We start from the raw sequence: 6,820 nt of genomic DNA on the forward strand, positions 1-6,820 counted from the left end.
ATGGTTTTGCAGGTCATCAGCAGGGTGGGAAACCTGTGTGTGTGTTACTTCCGTATCTTGCTTGGTATCATGTCATATTTGTGCAAAGAACAACAGATCAACAGAAAAGGCTTGATGAAAAAGACACTGTCTCACCCCACTCTGAGGGATTAAAAGGAGGATCTGACGTCTTGATGTTTTTCATAGTATGGAATTCTCTTCTCCCAGCATGTCCTTTGCAAGGTTATGAAGGAAAATGTTCTCAGTGTGACTGTTCCTTGCTTACGATCTCTAGATTTTTGACTTGGTTGATTTGCATGCAATCCCTTCCTCCTCAAAATCTTGTAATAGCCATATACTCATACACTGTTACAGTAGCTTGTTCTCCTCAGGGTGAAAATGATTGAAACCCCATAATTCTGCAGTTCCCCATCATACATGTAGCCCCTCCTATTAGGTAATGAAAGCATTGTTCACTAACAAATTAAACATGCAAGTCTGTGAAGGTCTTTTATAAACAGGTAAGGTGTTATCTGTTAGAGAAGAGACCTTCCAGGCTATTACAGAAGAGCATAATTTATAGAAAGTGAAGGATGTTCCTGAGATCCTGGAAAGACACAGTAATAGAGACTATCTTTCTTTAAAATGACAAGAAGAGTGGCTTCTTGGTGCAGTTTCTTGAGGGTCTCCACAGAGCGTGTTAAAAGCAAGTTAGAGATATATCTGCCAGGCGTGCCAGAGTTCGTCCCTTTCTGGATAACCTCCTAAAGCCCCCTCCAGACCTCTCTCTAATGATGATTCTCCAATAGATTCATGCCTGGGCAAACGCAGGAACCCATTCCTACCAGAGGAGGTGGAAATGTTGCCTAATGTCAGATTGCACAGCCAGGACAACTCCATGGCTAACCATGGCCAACTAGTGGCTATGGATCTCCTAGCAGAAGACTATAGAACAGATTGCAGACATCCCCTTCTTGAACAAGGCCACCCTATTTCTAAGGGGCTTTCTTGTTCTGCCACTCTGCAATCCCTGCTCCTGGGGTCCTTTCCGCACTGTGACTCAAACTACAGGCTACAAAGGAAAATTGTCAGTGATGCGAGTGGTGATGCAAAAGACCGGTACTCAGTGGTTAGCCCTTGGTACTGCCTGCTGCTGCCACCCCTGTGCTCCAGGGCATCTGAGCCTTTTGTCTTCTATAAAGCCAGATATGAAGGGTGTGCAGGAGATGTAGTAGGCTGAGAAATGCGGAGCTGTAGCGTTGACCTGGGCTTCAAAATGTCTGATTTTACAGGTGGAGTACTTGATGTGCAGGTCATTAATAGAGGGGTGTTGGTCATTTAGCAACGAGGAGAAGAGGCAGCATAGGCAGCATCTTGTGTCTGAGAAAATTAAGTGACAGGAATGGGAAGAAGAAACCCAGGACGTGTTATGTGCACAGATACACTGTGTCTCAGTGGGATGGTGGTCTTTTTCATTACTGCATTGTGAAAGAATTAGCCTGTCCTGCTCCAGATGTGTTTTATACCTTCAGCACAAACCTCTTTCTGCGTGAAAAGCAATTGCCTCACAAATGGACCTTCATTAGCTGTGGGGTCATGTCAGAAACAATCACCAGTGTATTGCTGACGTGGCCAACGCATCTTGTGAACTCCTTGACCCCAGCAGTCAGCAGGATTTCTTTATGTGAAGCACTAATATGAAAAGCATTAGCATTAATGAAAAAGCTGTCGACCTGGTTGGTGTAAGGGGTCAGTGGAAGTTTACAGACACCTTTGCGTAGCATTCCTATCGTGCCTGGCATTTTGGCTCTCATCTTGTTTTTCACAGGCTCTGATTAATAATAACGTAATTCTCAAATTTCGCTACAGCCTGTCAATATAGCAGGAATCCAGCAGGTCTGGAAGCCACCCTAACTGCAAGCCATCACCCACTTTGGGCTTGGTCTGTCTGCTCACATTCACTCATTTATGGTGGTGTGTCAACTCATTACCCTGCTGGTAAACAAGAAAGGGGTGAGAGCACATGAAGACTTTGAAGAAATATTTTTTGGGAAACCATACCCTCATGCTTTTCTTGATCTGGTTAAAAATGTCATCCATGGATGGGACAATAGTTTCCCAACATCTCTCGTTTTGATACATTCTTCCCAGAGGGTGAAATGGTAGATGTTGAAGGTCCTGAACATCCTTCGTCTTTACCAAGAGTATTTGAAAGGATGCCAGCAAATGGTGGAAGCAGCTCTTGTGAAGAGTAGATACCCTTTTTATGAATTCCTTTTTCTTTAAAATTGAAAATCACTTTTAAAATATATGACTGTAAACATCAACCTGTTTTTTACTTAAAAATCTAGTTTGCGCTTGGATCAAAGAACAAAGAATTTTGCTTATAGGTAGACAGTACAGCATACTGAATCGTATCTGGAATAACAGTGTACATTAACTACAGAACCTGATCGCAGGATGCTTTATTTCAGAGCGCCAGAAAGACTCAGGTGCCACCCACGTGCTGTAGCTCTTCCCTGTGTCCATGAAGCCTGCACAGGGCAGTCTCAGCTCCCTGGGGCTGGGAGCTCAAGGCTTGGTGGCCCTTCAGGGGTCTCTCTCAGCTTACTGAAGACTGGAAATCTGTCTACGTGTATGGCAAACCAGTTTCACCTGCAGGATGAGCTACCAGTGTCTATGAAAATGTGGGTAAATGTAGTTTGGAGTCTTGCATCTGTTTGATACTCCTGGTTCTGGTCTTTACAGCAGCAACTGAGCACATTTCTGTTTCATTTCTGCCACTTGCTCTATTCCAGCTCCAGCTTTGATTCAGAGCATTGCTAAGCAGCTGGGAGTGGAAGAGCTATTTGTAACTGTTGTGTCAGCCTTGCAGAAGTGGTGGGATGTGTATAGGTAAGAACAATGACTGTGGCAGTCCCAAGACAATAGTATCTTTTTGCTTCTACTCTGGAGTGCTTTCCTGGCTGTCTGGCATCTCACGAAACTGGTTATGTTTCAGAGAGGAAAAAAAAAAAAGCGGATGCTTGGCTGAGCCACGGGGCTAAAAGTTCATTTCAAAATAAATGGTATTTCAGCTGTCTGACTTTTTGTAGGAGGTGTTTACTTACTGCAGGAAGGTGATTGTACCAGCTAGCATGAATTTTTCGTGATCTTAACAACAGGCTTTACTTTGGTGGGAATAATTTACTTAATTAGGTCTGTCAGTTATTTTTTTTTCTTGCCCAATTGAACTGCTTCATTCACTTTGTTAGGGTAGCCAAATCCCAGCTCTGTTGAAGACATGGGACAATAAAGAGAGATGGTGATTCCTGCTCACAGGTCAGTCTGATGGGGGATGCCCGGGTCTGTGGCTGGCCTGGAGTCCAAGCTCCTCTGTATGGTGAGTGTGGGACTCACATCATCCCACAGTCTGCACCTGGTTCAGCCTACAGGAGCTGCAGCCCTTCCAGGGTGGCGTAGAGCAGGCTGGAAAGCTTGAACAACTGAGGGCCCACAGCAGGGATGCAGAAATGGCAGGGACCTCAGCTCTTTGGTCGTTATTACCCACAGGGTCATCAGATCCCACCTTAGAGACACAGAAGAGGTTGCCTGGTGACACGTGTGGAATATTTCATACTCTGTTTTGGGTAAACATTAGCTTCTGGGGGAGTTGCTTTATTTCTGGATTTGTTATGCTTGGTTTGTCTTGCTGGTTTTAAATATTTGTACAAGTGACTAGAGCTATGCAAACTGTGCCTGAAGGAAATGTGAAACAGAGGATAAGAATGAACTGGAGGTACCAAAATTAGTTAGTATCCTAACTAAAAATATTATGATGGAAACTGAAGAAATGTGGTAGAAGCACAAGGAAGTAATTACGTTCTTCTGACCTGTGGAAGTGAATGGCCAGGGAATGTATCAGTTTGACAGAGAGGCTAGTGGTGAGAGCCTATGTTTAAATAGGTTTATAATTTACAATGTCCCTAAAAGCACTCATTTATTTGTGTTTAGACATACCATTGGGTAGCAAGACTGCCTGTAAAGTTACTGTTTGGACATGTTGTCTTCTGCTGCCATTTTTGTAGTCAATATTTACCTTGATGATTTTTTTTTTTTTGGTAAAGATTTATAAAATGTGTGGTAACATTTGAATATGTCACTTGATTAACACTGTGAGATATGGTCAATATAGCTTCTGTCCCTTAACTCGCTACTTGAGCAGCACCACAAATGCTTTCTGCCATCACAAGAGGCAGTGAAGTTTAAAATCATAGTGGGTGAGTTTTGGGCAATGTGGCAGGGATTGGAAATACTTAAGCTTGGGACACACCACCTTACCAAACACACAGTTTGCTATCTTATATATCAAATGACAGGATTACATTTACAAGTGTAATCACTCCATGTGAAAACAAGCGGATGCCTTTTAAATTAATTGATTTCTTCCTGTCAACTGCTGTAGTGGAAGACAATGCTTATTAAGAAAAATATAATACCGCCAAATGGAAAACCCTGGAAACCAGAGATCTCTTGATAGGCAGAGGTAGTGGTGGTGGAGAATAACTGCTTAGAATGCAAGTACAGCGGGGTCTGCCTGTGCTAAAAAAGTGCTGTATTATTTCTGCTGCCTTAACTGCTGGTTAAAAACAGCTCAGCTGACGGTATTAATGGCATAAACCCATTAGAGTGAGAATGAAATGAGGGAATAGGTTTCCTCTAATGGCATTGTTCTGTAGACAAGCACCTGAAAATAATTTTTAGCTTGTTTGCTGAATAGGGAGGGATGGAAAGACCACTTTGATGTGATGCTAATAAGATCTAGTTCCTGAATATCATCCCCTGGAAGAAACAGGAGTGACAGATGAGTGCCTATGACTCTTTGGTGTTCATGACTAGGCTTGGACAATCCAAGACTTTCTACTATGCAATGGAGACCTGTGTTAATTTTTTTCATCCATACTTGTCGCTCACTAGAAAAATATCCAACGTTTAAAAAATTTTTTTTTAAACATTTGAAGGAGAATTGACAGTAACCAGGCATTTTTTACTTTTGGGCCCTGCAGAAACGTAAGTTTCTCTGTCTCATTCCCAGTTCCTTGACCCACCAGTTCTACTATCTATAACTGTATTTTGATATTAATTATCATTTTGTTTGGTTGGTTGTCTCCAGACTGTTCACTGATGATGTTGCATACAAGTGAGCTGAAATCTCATTCAGTAGTTGGAAATATTTCCTATTGTTTCACAAAGGTTAAAAAGAAATAAAATTAAAAGTATTCTGCGGAGGGAAGGACAGACTTAACAGCCTGCTGTCACCTTACAGCAGCACGTGACACTTTCAACTCCAACGGGAACCTCAATTCATGCAGCAAACTCCCTGCAGTATTAACATTTTGTAAACTGCTGCAGACATTTCTGTGAGCAGCAACAAATCGTAGCTGGCAAAATCAAAGCTTGCTGAAACTTGCTGCATATGAAGGCAAGATATTTTCCCTCTCTGCTCTTGCAAAGCAGAATGTCTCCTGCAGCCTCTCTGTCTCCGCAGATGAGCTAGGCTTTATTCACTAGCATACATGCAGATTTTCCTCCTAGGAAAACATGCAGGTTTTGGAAGACAGCACCCGACAGAAAGGACTATGTCTTTTGGCTCTTGCTTCCAAACAGATTTGTAAGCATGAGAAAAAAATGCCTTCAGGAGGTTTAAAAATAGTTCTCATAGCTGGAATTTTTTTGCCATATTTCTACATAAGCTATCCACTTTTACTCCCCTGTTAAAAACCACAATGAGAGAAAAACAGCAGAAGCAGCAAGCGTTATCCGAGATCTATTTAATGTGATAGCATTACTATCTAACAGGGTTTGAGAACGGTGTTTGGGAAAAATCTTAATTTTTAAAGCTTCATGTTCTGGCAAAGAGTTTGCTAGAGATTAGCACCGTAGTTATGATTAGAGTACAATCTGCATTATTCCACAATTTTCCCTTTCATATAGCACATTATGCTAATCACGCTGTATTCCATTTTTCAATAAAAGGTCAACAGTGCACTGTTTGTGCAGAAAGCGCAATTTAAACTTCATGTCTGTCATTAGAGATAATCTAGGTTTGCTGTATCAAGTGAGGTTGTCATAGAAACTAGACCTGAGATCTCTGTTTACAGCCTTTGGAGAATAAACACTTTGCATTTATTTCACTGAAAAATAGGCGAACAATTAAATAAGGTTTGAAAACAAAACCATAATGGCCCAGAGAGAGATGTCATTCATCAAAAATCAATATATGTTATGCAGCTGGTAAACTCCAAGCATTCAAGCAGTTGACTGACAGCAATAGTGAAATATTTCCCGGGAGGGGTAAGGGAGTAACTGATAGTGTATCATAACGCCTGGAGCGGAATTAATTTAAATTTTCTAATAAGTTTTGTTCCAGGAATTACAACCCTGAAGAATATTTGTTTAAATTTTTGCTTTATGTCAGGTAAGGCTTTTTCTGTTGGCTCTTTAGGGCATTTTTAATAGCGCTGGGAGATATTTTAGTTTTTATTTTTCTGTAACATTCTGTGTCTTCCTATCATAGCAAAACTTTTATTTGTGGATTATAACAAGGTTTGCAGGCATCTTAAAAATATCTCTTCTGTCTGCAGCTTCATTAGTGAGCAAAAGGGCTGCAGCTTCAAGCTTAGCACTGAGGTTTTTGCTTGCTCTCTCTGTGATGTGTTATTAACTTGTAGAGCTCACCTTTGTCAGGCGGTTGTACTTAGTAACATTTTAGGAACAGAACAGAGAAATATGTGGACAAAGATGGCTTCTGTTGTTATAGCCCAGTAAAATCACCAGGACTATCAATCTTTTTTTCCTCAGG

This window comes from Falco cherrug, chromosome 9 (genome assembly GCF_023634085.1).
Source record: "Falco cherrug isolate bFalChe1 chromosome 9, bFalChe1.pri, whole genome shotgun sequence".
Taxonomy (NCBI): domain Eukaryota; kingdom Metazoa; phylum Chordata; class Aves; order Falconiformes; family Falconidae; genus Falco; species Falco cherrug.